Source organism: Pyrgilauda ruficollis, unplaced genomic scaffold (assembly GCF_017590135.1).
Source record: "Pyrgilauda ruficollis isolate IOZ18807 unplaced genomic scaffold, ASM1759013v1 scaffold40, whole genome shotgun sequence".
NCBI classification, from domain to species: Eukaryota; Metazoa; Chordata; class Aves; order Passeriformes; family Passeridae; genus Pyrgilauda; species Pyrgilauda ruficollis.
Genome location: NW_024525490.1, coordinates 6391314 through 6404839, shown reverse-complemented (window position 1 = coordinate 6404839; position 13526 = coordinate 6391314).

The window sequence follows — 13526 nt, the reverse complement described above, 5'->3', positions numbered from 1 at the left end:
AAACTGGTTTGCAACAAAGCCTGTTACCAGGACAACAATTGTACAAAATACTAGTTCATTATTTAGATGAATTTACACTTGGGCAATCATAGGATATGTTTAACAAACCTGATTTTCCTGAATAGTATATCAAACTTCATATTTCTGTTTCAGCTAGGACATATATTTCAGAAAGATATCTAATCTTTATTTGAACGCTTATCAAGGTAACTTAGTCAGTAAGCATCAAGGTAATTTATTCAGTTGGTTAGTGATTATTCACTGTAAAAATGCTTCTTTTATTTCGAGTCTCAATTGACCTATGCTCTGTGTTCAGGCTCCAGGTCTATAATATCTTTGGTAGATTAAACTTCGCTCCAGTGTTGGAAGTATCTGCATTTATAGATCATGATCAGGTTCACTTCTTAACATTCATTTTGTTGAGCTAAATGGACTGAACTGGGTAGGAATCTCACTGAAATAGCTTTTCTCCCCTAGAACTTTTATCATTCTTGTAACTCTTTTTAAAGCCATTTCCAACATATCATAAAATGATTTCATAAAACTGAGCACAGGAGAGGTCTCACTAATATCATAGAGAATCAAAAATAGCTCTGTACTTCCATTTTTAAAATTATCTTTTTATTTATCTAAGAATCACTTTTTTTTTTTTTCCCTTGGCTACTCCTTCACACTACAGACCCAGAAAATCTAGAGCCTTATATTGATTTGTACCTCCTGGGGGATGCTTTGGGTGAAAATCCATGCTGGATATAACAACATTTCACCATTGTGGAATACCTCAAAATCTTCAGCAGTCAACCTAAGTACATAAAACATTAAAATATGAACCTGTTTTACAGATTGCCTACATAAATACAAGTGATATTTACTGTATGACTACACCAGTAATTTTTAAAAATTATAAATACATTTAATATATTCAAAACTTGTGTAGGATATTGAGGGAATATATTTTAAAAATACCACTGAAAGCCCAGAAAAATCAGAATAATATTTCTCTTTTTCATTATGAAATTATTTTCTGACTTCCTTGAATCATATTCAGACACAGCAGTTACAAATTGCTGTTGAACACTCAGTTAACTGCACTGTGGGTGAATGAATCAGATTATGTTGAATGAATCAGATTTATATCACACTTAACGAATCAGATTTATATCACAACAATGTTTCATTAAAATATCATTAATGGTTCTGTCAAAAACCTGGAGGCAGTCTCATGGTTCCAGTTCTGTGAAATTTAAGAATTTTTACTTCTTTGTTTTCTTTCTTACTGTACAATGTACATTTATCTTGATTTTCATCATCAGGCAAAACATTTCTTTATTTCACAAAAAATTGTGTACCAGCTCCCTGTTGCTCCATTAGTGCTATCTCAACCTTTGCCCTTAGAACATTACTTTAGCTTTCATTTTTTCCTTTGATGTTGTGTTGGTGAGTTCACTGGGTGCTCTGTGGTCAGTACAATCCTGTCCCTCAGGCTGCCACGCTGGAGCACCGCCTGCCCCATTGCTTTGTGCCAAGCAGAGCTCTGGGCAGGTCAGAGGGAGGACCTCTCTGCTTTGTGGGCAAAACTGTGACCATCTCACAAGGTCACTGACACCCCAGTAAGCACTGCTGTGCAGGGACACCCAATCCAGCCTTAAGTGAGTGAGTTCAACTATTAGAGTCAATAGAGGCATAGCATATGCAAGTCTGGAAGTTGCAATTTGCCACGCTGCTGCACTGACATTGCCTCTGAACTCTGAAAGTGAAGCTGGAACAGGCATGTCTATCATGCATTTCACTGAAGGCATATCCAAATTAATTGTTTTATTTTTTTGAGTAAGGTAAGATTCACGCTGAGGCAGGAGCTGGAAGTTTCTAACTTTGGTGTCTGAATTAATTACCATGGAAGAGACAGGAAAGAATCAAATTGCAATGTACTGCACCATCATGACAGGAATCTAGAATTTCTTTTAAATGTGGTCTTTCATATGTATTTATAGTACCTTTTTCCTCAGCTTGAGTCAATATTACCCAATAATTACCCAAGTCAATATGTATATGGTGAAAAACATATATAAAAATATGTTTGTTCTTCCATCGCTGACAACCTCCTTTTGTGTCTGGGCACAATTCATTAAAGTTATCATTTTTCTGTTGATAGCCCTGGTTCCAGGGAAAAATAGTCTTTTTTCATATCAATTAATGCTTTATTAGGTTATTTTACTTCTCTCTTATTTTTAAGTTTCTTTCACAAAGGGTAATTTACAGACTTCTTACTAATCTTTTGTGAAGAGAGATTAATTTGGTTGTGTTCAGAAGCAAAGGCATAAATAGATTGTACTTCTGGATAGAGAAACATCAACAACACAAAGACAATTTTTTGTCAGGTTATCTAAAAGTCACTAAAGATAGGGCAACAAAAAAGTATTCTGTTTCAGATTCTTAACCATGTGAGAGAAATATACGCCTTAATGTCTGTAACTATCAGGAGCAATAAAAATGTTAATTCAGGTATTGTTTTCTTAATATTCAGAGGAAATTATAAGACATGGAGGGAATGTCAACCAGACTGAAAAGTAGCCTAGAATGTTCTAATTCTGTTTTTTGCTGCTCACTGGGTTGGTATGTGTGCTCCCAGTGACAAGGTAGGTAATTGTCATACAGCTCCACAGCCTCTTCAGCCACCGTTTGACAGCATCTGCCCATCACATCAAACGTTTGCATGCTTTTTTGTCACTTTCAAGGACAAAGCAGCACCACAGACTGTGGCAATGCATGTTTATCACAGGCATCACACCTCTCTGAGGAAGAAAATAATCTTAAGGCAAATATTGACAAGAAATCCAGAAAAAAATCATTGTGTCTTACAGATAAACAGGACAGTGATTTAAAGCAAGTATCATTTGTGATGCCAGATTTGAACTCATCCATTCTCTACTCTAGTTATGATGAGAACAGTAGCCCTATAGAGAAACCAGGGAGGGGGCTGTGAGATGCAGAAAATTACTGAAATAGCACTGCAGAACTATGGGTTAAAACTATTATATTCTTAGTGTATCACACCGTCAGCTAGCATTACTGGTGAAAGATTTACCTTTCATAACAATTGCAATGGAAGGAACCAACCTGTAATTGTACTAATCATGTAGGAAGATGTTCAAAAGATGGCAATTTATCATGGGTTATTTCATACTCTTCCCTCAGGATTTCTTTTGCCAAAGGCACTTAATGCTGTTGATGATCTCATTTTAGCTTTCATATAAGTCTAAATATATCAGAGATTTCCTGAGGGAATGACTGGATTTTGATGGCAAATCATTTTTTTTTGGTCTACATGGCAACAGTACAAAAGGTATTGAGGCTTGTCCAGGTCACAGGTGTTGCAGAATTTGCCTAATTAAAAGTCCATTTGGTAGCATTTGTGAATGAAGAACACGTTCTACTGCACCAGCTTGACTTGTGTCTAAAGAGTATCACGAAATGTGTTTTCATGATAAGCCTCCTCTGTGAGTGGTATCATTGTCTAGATATTATCTATTCTATGGCTATAAAGTTATTCAGATTAAAACTAAAATGTTCACTCCAGCTGTATCAGATGCCTCTCATTTATCTTCCAAGACTCAAACAAAAAAAAATTATTTTGGAAATACTGTGTTTCTGATTCATGATTAAAGGTTCACCTTACAAGTAGTTTGTGCCCCTAGTCATAATCTCATAACAACCTAGTCAAGTTTTAAAATCTTCACTGAAAAATTATAACATATCCATTGCAATAAGGACGAAAATGTCATTCTTATAAGAAATTATTTAGGATTTGCTCAGTAACATATCAACCCCTTTCAGCTAACCAGTCAGGCTGAAGAGGAAGCAATAGGTGACCTCTGGCTGCCTATTATGGGTGGTGTTATGATCCATAACCAATGCACATCTGTGGCTAAAGCTGTAACTCTAACATACAATACACGAGTTTTTAAAGTAAAACCTCTTCAGAGCCCCACAGATCTAAAGAGAGCTGACCAATTCTTACCCTCATAACTGTTAGACCCTCTTGTACTCATTGATAATACCTTTCACTGGCAGAAAACTATGTTCCAGAAAACTATGGGGCTCTTCTCTGTTTGGTGATTGTTATTTCTCAATGTTTCAATCCCAGTTTTTATTTGTGTCAAAATAATCTGTTAGAAAAAGAAACACAGATAATACCTTTCATATAAAATACTGACAAGAATCACATGAAGTACAATACAAGTTATGCAATCTAGCTTTGTGGAATTACTCCTAATATTTACTACTTTTTACCAAAAAAAAGGAGAACAACCTGTAGGGAAACCAGTTAGGTTATTTGGGTGTTTTTGTAGGATCTGATTAAAACACTACTTGAATAAATCAGTTTTTCTGTGGCAAGTAAAGTTCGGGCCAGGGCTCTACAAAAAGGCAAAGGCAAACTACATCAGGGGCATTTTGAGGTGTACATGCCCCAGCACGGTCAGTGTTTTCCCATCAGCTCTTGAAAGTCAGGAGTGAAGAAGTGAAGCTCAGCCAGCAAATCACAGGGGAAAAGAAGCTGTGGAGGTTGGTTTTTTTTTTTTCTTTTTTTTTTTTCCTCCCGCCCCCCCCCCAGTACACCAATCTCTTCCAGTTGGCAATAAATCAATTTTTTTCCAAGTAAAGTTTGTTTTGCTCATTACAGTAATTGGTAAGGGATCTCCTTGTCTCTATCTCCACAAACAAGAAAGCATTTTCTTTGTCTCTCCTTCAGACTCTGACAGAAATGCAGAATTTCTTTTAAGAGTTTAAACCAAACTAATCTCTATTGTATTCATTTCCACTGGTCTGTTTTGAGAGCTTCTTGTTTTTTCCCTCAGTCTCGCAGCTCCTCCACAGCTTCTCAGGTTTTCTGGCACTTCCATCACTTGGATTCATATAATTTCCTCTTTTTTATCCAGCTCCCACCACACCTTTTATGCTGTCCTTTGGGAAAGAAGGAAGAAGAAGAAATTTGAGAAAGCCTCACTGTCATGTGTGTTTTAAATGAGGGGAAGATGTTTACTTCTGGAGATGCTTTCCAGTCTTAATGGCCATATGATTCTATTTGGCTTTAGTCAGCTATTTGGTTTATTTGGTTTAGCCTGGGGTTGTTTTACTGGCTACATCGAAGTGACAAGACATATCAATAATTTCCCCTCAGACCTTCTGCAAAAGCCCTTTGGCAACGAAGCATATCCAAAAGCCCCAGGAAATGAGAGACCACTGTGTTGGAAAAATAAAGAGTAGAATAAATCAGGCCAGTTTCAGACTTCAGAATAGCACTTTCGAAGACTGACATTCATCGACTCCATACTTGTGCCAAGGCTTAGTTCTTACTCATTATCATTATATATTCAAATAATTAGTCCTTGACAGTCTCACCCTACACTCAGTGTCAGTGTATGGTACTGCTGTGGTTGGCAGTGAAGGTCACAGCCCTCACAGCCTCAGTCTTCAAGGCTGGGCTGGCCAGGCTGGAGTGCTATTCAGTGGAGGAGGTCAGTACTGAAAGTGGGTGACCTCTTTCTTACACATTTCATTCTGGATGTCTTTCAGTTCCTTTTCCAAAGAAAGTAGAAAATTGATCATATTTTTCAGAGAAGGATTTATTTTAGTTTGCTTCCCACTCTTTCTGCAAGAGGACTGCAATTATACCAGACTTCTTTCCTAATTACCCTGATCATTCCTTTTTTTTTTTTTTCTTTTTTTTTTTTTTTTTTGTCTTGCATATTTTACAACTTAAAACATATTTTGATGTTTACTGTACTCTACTGTTCAGTGTAGACACAAGTCCTCATTTACAACTTTTTTGGTTATGTGTCATTCATGTATTTAAGCCCAGTTTACTCTTGGTAGCATTACTGTGCTATTACTGCTTATACTCTGTTTCCTGTTATGCTACTTATGTGTTTCTCATGCTTTCAGCTGGGATAGTTAATTTTTGCCCCTGCAGTTGATACAGCACTGTGTTTTGGATTTAGAATGAGCAAAACATTGACAACAGACTGATGTTTTAGTTGTGGTTGACCAGGGCTGACATTAAGCCAAAGCCATTTCAGTCCCGCATGCCATCCTGCTAGCGAGGATGCTGAGGGTGCACAAGGAAGTGGGAGGAGACAAAACAGTGACAGCTGACCCAAGGGGTGTTCCACACCATCTGGTGTCATTCTGAGCAACAAAACTGGGGTGAGTTGGCTGTGGGGTGAGGGGCCAGCTGGGCATTGGTCAGTGGCTCTTGACCAATTCCATTGTGCATTACTTGTTTTACCTCCTTATTTTTTTCCCATTCCTTTTTCTGTCTGATCAATAAAGTGTCTCTCTCTCAACCCACAACTTGCACCTTTTTATCCAGTTCTATCCCTCTCCCACTGGAGGGGAGTAAGGAAACAGCTGTGGGGATTTTAGCTGCCTGCTGTACTCAAGGTAGGTAATTCCATTATATCTTAGCAACCTTCTACTTCTCTGTCTGCAACACTCCCCTCATTGGCTACAAGCTCTCTGTAGTCCTATATATCTATATTTTCTCCACCTAATTATTATTTTAATAATGGATTACTGATATAGAACTTTTAGAACATAATTTTTGGCCAATTACTGGTTCTGAATTCAATTTATGTGATATTATATAAGGGTAAGAAAAGAATAGTCTATAGGACTCACTTCTTAAGTGAGAACTTAACACCTAAAGTTGTTACATTTTTGAGTATAAAAACTAAAGGATTCTTGTATAAAATTGTGCTGAAATAGGAAAATTAAGCCTTAGAATGAAAATTATTCATCTGCCTCCTAAAGTCGTTACATTTTTGAGTATAAAAAACGAAAGGATTCTTGTATAAAATTGTGCTGAAATAGGAAAATTAAGCCTTAGAATGAAAATTATTCATCTATGTATCATAAGCAAAGCCTAGTCATAATGCATTTTTTAAATTATCTCAACCTTAAAAGAATAGCATTATTTTATTAATAGTGGAAATCCATAATTAATCAGTGATCATCAGTAATTACATTAATAATGCTATCATCAATAAAATAATAAACTTTGATACTAATATGATTACAGCAAAGTTCATGAATAAAAAGTCTGGTAATGCAATAAACAAAGCCTCTTGGAAATGCTGATATTGCTAATATTGCTTCATGTGCCTTATGGTTTTACTTTTATATTTCATTTTTTCTTATGGGACAGAAGAACAACAGAAACACGATGAGTTGCGTGGTAGTCTGAAAACTGAAGTACAGTCATCAAAGGGGTTTTGAGTTGAACCAAAGTGCCATAATGGTTTGAGACCTTTGTGATATTCTTTAAGCATGGCTGTATCTGTCCCACTTTTCTCCAAAATGCACATTTCATGATTAAGCTGTTTCCTGTAGTCATTAATTTTTTATGACTACATTTTTCTTTAATGAATGCTAATATTCTGCTTCAGAATAGTGCAGCTAATTCTTCAGGGCACCAAATCTTAGGCACCAAGACTAGTTAGCACTGTGGCAGAGTTTTACAGGTTGTTCTTTGAAATAATCACTCTCCCATTAGTGGTGTGCAATGTGATGCATGGTTCTTGTGCACTTCTTTCACTTCTCATCATTGAATGGAGAACTAAGAGTAGGGCACACATGTGGTCAGTAATAACCAGGAAGGAAATTTACATAATTTATAGCTTTGTCATATTAAACATTCTGCCTTAAAACTATTTTCCAGTAACACATGCCTTGAAAATGGCATAAAAAATAATCACAGGCACATAAAATATGTGCATTGCTCAACTCTAAGAAGCTAAAGACAAATAATCTCAACAATATGATGTAGCTATGGGGAGGTACCATGATACTTCTTTAGTGTGACTTCAAAGAAAGGACATGCATTGTTAATTACAAAATATTGATAATTCAGTCAACTTAGCAGCAACCTGTACTAGGAAGAAGAAAAATATTCTAGTTTTTTTTCTAGGAAGAATTTAGATTTATTCTAAATCATGGGTTTACAGCATATCTGTACAACTCAGCAAAAAGCTGCATCACTGCCAAAACTTCAGTAATAACAGAGCACAGTGAGGAATGTCCTACAGAAGACCATGTTCTTCATAAGTATCTTAAGAAACAGCAATAAACTAGACAGTGTAAAGCCACAGTATGTGTGTCACATTAACTAGTTAAGCTTCCTCTTGTTATGGACTATAATTAGCTTGTCACACCATATTCTGATTCTATACCATGACAGATCAGTTCTTCTTGTGATGCTCAACTCTGATTTCATTCTCAATGAACACACTATATTTTGGAGAAAATATGTCCGTGTGAAATACACTGGAGAATTTGGAAAGGGATGTGAAAACATACCTGTTCCTTCAATTTCTTCTGGCCTTTAGTGCAAGATATGGGGGGAGAAGGAGATATTTCCCATATTATTTTAGTTGAATATATTTTCTTTTAAAATGTAGCTGTTGGGTAGGTCACACATCTTTTACAAAATAGCCCACAGGGCACCCACAAAAGGAGACATGCATTCTGCATTTCTTCATCTTAAGGGTAATCAAGCACTTCAAATCTCTCAAGAACAAACCCTAAATAAATTAGTTAATTTATTAATTAACTAATTAACTAATAAATTGGTTAATTTATTAACCAATTTATTAGTTAATAAATTGGTTAATTTTCATCTTTCCTGTTCAAGTTATATCACTGAGGAGCAGAGAACAGATTCATAAGTCAAAGCACTGAAAAAAGCCAAGTAAGAAGAGTATCATTTCTACCCCTGTTATTGTTACAACCAGTCTGGAAAAGGGGATTTTGCTTTCATGTATTTGCTCCAGGAATTTAATGTTATTGTTTATTATCCAGTGATCAATATACAGTGCTGTTGAATTTTGTGGTAAAAATGGCTAGAAGAATTTGCCATCTTTCTCACAGATGCCATTACATTTACATGCTTTGCTGCAAGATTAAGACATGTAAGAAGGAACACGACAGAACACAAAGTCATCACTGGCACTGTTAGCTGTGTTTTCCAAAATATTTAGTGAAATATCTTGGAATTCCTTGATGTGTGTCATGCATATCATGGGTATCTTTACTGCAGTATGGGACTCAGGTGGAAGTATTGATTTCATGGCTTTTAAAATCTGGGCAAAAAAAAACATTATTAGGATATCTGTATGGGACAGTAAATCAGTAGCACTACAGGCATCAGTTGTTCCAGGTCAAACAGAAGGGCTCTTGTCCAGCTTATGCACTAGATGGAAACTGAACAGAAGGATTTTCAAGATGGTATCTTTTCTCATCTTGCTCTAGACTGTTTTTATAATATAATCAGACATATGGCATCTCTTTTGTTTCATAACTATCCCTAACTAAAATCTCTCATGATTCTGATTCAGACACATTAGGACACATTAAATCTATGTGTGATTATCAGCTCCTTATTCATCCAAACCCCTTTCTAATTATGTATTCCTCATGCAGGATAGGACACAGAGAGCAATGTGTTCAGTGAGAGTTTTCCAACAGTCTGCAGCCATTGGTAGTGTATTTCAGCAGAAAGTAGTATGATAATCTCTCCTTGTAGAAAGTAGTATGAGGATCTCTCCTTGCTGATGACCTTTAAATGGGTCAGGCCTGACTAAATTTACTAACCACCACTGAAAAATAAAAGGATCATTCAAATCTTAGTACAAAAAGCAAAGCCTTCTGGCCTGGGTACCATTTAATTTTGGGGAAATCGACATGTTGTTGCAGATGCCCCTTTGCATAAGCAAAACATTATTATGACACTGTCAGAAAATAATGATTTTGTACTTCACACTTTCATGCATTTTATGCTCTGAGATTTTTTGTCATGTCAGCAACTAGTGACTAACTGCAGTTCCATTTCATTGTGATCCTCTGCCTTTCTTGTGTGGAGAAATTTAAGCCTCTCCATGATATTAAACATCATGTGTGTGCTCATGATTACTTATATAGTTATAACAGACTCATATTGATACTTTTTAGAGCCAGAAAGATTAATATCTTTTTACACTTCACTCTTGTGAGCTCAATTTGATCAAAATTTTTTTCTAGAAAGGCAAATATTTGATTTGAAGACAAGAGATGGAGAACTCACTATTTATCTTGGTATTTTTATGAGCACCTTTCCATGCTTATTATTCAAAGCATGTTTCTCAATTTCAAATGTAATTTTTTTGGCTTCAGCTGCTAGAATTTTGTTCTTGTTATGCCTTTTCCTCACAGAATGCTAAGATTTCAGAACTTGGCTTTTCCTCCTTGAAAAGGTACATACACCACGTAATATACTCACCTCCTTCTCCAATTCTTCTCAGATACACACAAATTGAGTTTTTGAAGATCATGATTTTTTGCAAAATTTTCTGACATAAGACTGATTCTCTTTTTGAATTATATCTTTTGTCTTTTATCTTCATTTTAAGAATGGATGCATTTGACTATGTACTGCTCTAATGTTAGCTGCACTCATATGCAGCAGTAAAACTACTCTCTATTATTGAACCCACATATTGTATTTTTATTGAAATTATGAAATTATTGTAACTATCCTTTATTTTCACAAAGCTTTATGCTGAGAACACATGCTGATTTATTTGGTCACAGCCTGTATATCCTATGAATTGTTTTTTTACTAGATCTTCTATGGAATATATGGCTATGTTAAAAAAGCCTTAATCAGCTACTAAATGATCCATATCACTCTGTGGATCAGCTCCTTTTGCAATATTATTTATAATTTCTCCATTTTTATGCTATTCTTTTATGTTTAGCAGAAGTTATTTCATACTTTTCATTATTTCATATGATTATTGAAAATGCTGGGGAGCAATAGTCTTTTATCAATGCAAATAGAACTTAAATACAAATAGTCTCACTTGAGGGCAAGTCCCTGTTAATATGCTTTTTTTCTCAGGCAGCCCTCCCAGTAACCTTTTGGTCCTGTGTGGTTCAGATTTGCAGCTGTTTTGTCTTTAAATCAGAATGCTATGCGGTACGAAGCTGAACTGAAATATAGAGTGGAATCTTGCCAAATGGCTTCAACTGCATGGATGGCTTGGCCAAGGTAGACCTAGAGAGCTGCAAAGGAACAGAATGGCTGTCAGCTGAGCTGCAGGGCTTGAGTGGGGTGGTGGGTGGAGATAATTATTCCTATGCAGGCTTAACTGCTACTGTCATGTTCCATTAAGTTGTGCAAGATATGTTTTCTCTGTTTCTGCCCATTACGAAGTAGCATTCAAGAGAAAATGGTGAGTGTACAGCTAGTAATAAATGCAAGCTTCCATGATGTCTTGAAGTCACAAGGCCTGAGCTGTGTTAACATAGAATTTGTATTCCTTTACCAAAATGATTTTGGAAAGCTGAGAGAATCATTCAAAATAGAGAAATGCAGCAACTTGTATCCAGCTTAGTAGTATTTTTGCAGAACCAAGATGTAAGGCAGTAGAGATCATGTATAAATTATGTAACAGAAAATAATTCTACACATTAATGACAGCTAAACCAACAATCCTTTCACTTTAATCTAATATATTCCTTTTGCATTACTTTGGCTAATTTTAGAGCAGCTAGTAAGACTTGTGCTTAAAGTCCAGGCTGTCAGATAGAAAATGAAAACTGTCAAGGTTCATTTCATATTAAAAGAACTGCAGACACAATATATTTTTTTAAAATACGTATATGAGTTTTTAATATGTTCTAGACATTGCCCAGAACTCTGAAGAGTGAGTTAGCATGCTGAGAACATTAAACTAAATAGAAATATTGAACAGAGACCAACATCTCTGTGCAGCAGATAGACAAAGGAGCATTATGACACTCTCCCCAGAATATTCACTCAAACATTAGGAATAGCTAGGGGCACACTAACCAGTCCCACTGTTTAAATGTTTTTTTCACAAAAGTAGCAGAGGACATGGACCCTGAATTGCATCTCTTCACAGCATCTTGGTATCCTGATGGGATATAGGGAACTGCTGCTTCTGTTTTTAAAATGCAGGTCTGAAGTCAACCTGAGTGTTTTAGTAGAAGCATAAAAATGTCAGCACTCACAGTGTCAAATACTAAATTTTGACAGAATGCTCACTATCAATGTCTCTACAAACACAAGAGCACAAATAGCAGGTTTAAGAATTATGCTATATCCACAGACAGAGAAAAGGGCAAGCATGATGAGCTGGTCCAGAATGGTAACTTTTAATGCAGAATTTCGTGTCTAATGTCTTTTACTCCATTTTGCATAACACTTAGAAAGTATAACAGTTCTTTCAAATAGCTCAAATCTATGTTCTTGTTTCTGCAAAACAAAGCAATACTGAAAAAAATTTAAGGCACTGAGCAATGTATCACAATATGGCAGGATTCTTATAGAATATTAACTATTTGCCTCTGTTTGTAAGGAATGATTATTGATTCTTTATGAGGTCTAAACAATTGAGAGTCCTACACTGAAGGTCACAGAACAAATTGTGCAGACATGATGCAAGATAGATAGACAGACTGAAAGAAAGAATATCCATTTATATAGCCATCCAAATTTGGCAACAAAACAAAACAGAATATGAAGCTTTATGATGGAAAAGATTAAAATCACAATTTTTGCCCTTATGTGGTAAAAAGATTCCAATATATTGTGATGATACACCTCAACCGGGTGCAGAGATGCATCAGGTCAGTAAATTAATAAAGCAGTAAAAATTCAATGACAGAGTAGTTACCTTCTGACGTTACTCTCAATTAAAGCTTAAACTATCAATTTAATTGACAGCTACTAATGTGTCATTTAAAGCTAACATTTTAGCCAGTGTTTCTCAATTATTCAGAGATTAATGTTCCCCAAAGATGCTGTGAATAAGAAAAAAAAAAATTTGGAAACATTACCAGTACTGTTGGAAGCATAATCCTATTGAGAAAATCTGAGAACAAATGCTTGGTGGTTTTATTATGTCAGTAAGATTATCAGCATTTCTTATCTTGTTGTACCTTTGCATTTAAAACAACTACAGGAAAAGGAAGTACACAAGATAAAAATAAACCAATATCAGCGTCTATGTGTCAGAAGAAACATCCTTAAATCTCATTGTCTCAAGAAAGAAATTTGTATATAGAGATTCAGTATAGATTCAAGAGTCAAAATTACAAATTAGCATTTTTTACCTGGTATCTAGCCCTGATGATATCTATATATTCTATCATTTCCTGGAAAATTACAGCTTACTTAGCACTGGCCAGTAAAAGATAAAGGCAAGAGAACCATTTTAATAAGCTGAGACATTTTTTATACATGCTTCAGTCTTCAGTAGAGATGAATACATTTCCAGACTACATATTTAAGAAGTGGTTAACTTAAAACTGTTATTGCCTGTCATTTCACAGTAGAACTGATAGAAATGTTAGAATTCCACACAGTTTAATAAAGAAAAATTCTTTTAGGTCATGCATAAATGTTTCAGTTAAATTCACAAGTTGTAGGAATATGTTGACAAATATAGGCAAGGGATTTTTACATT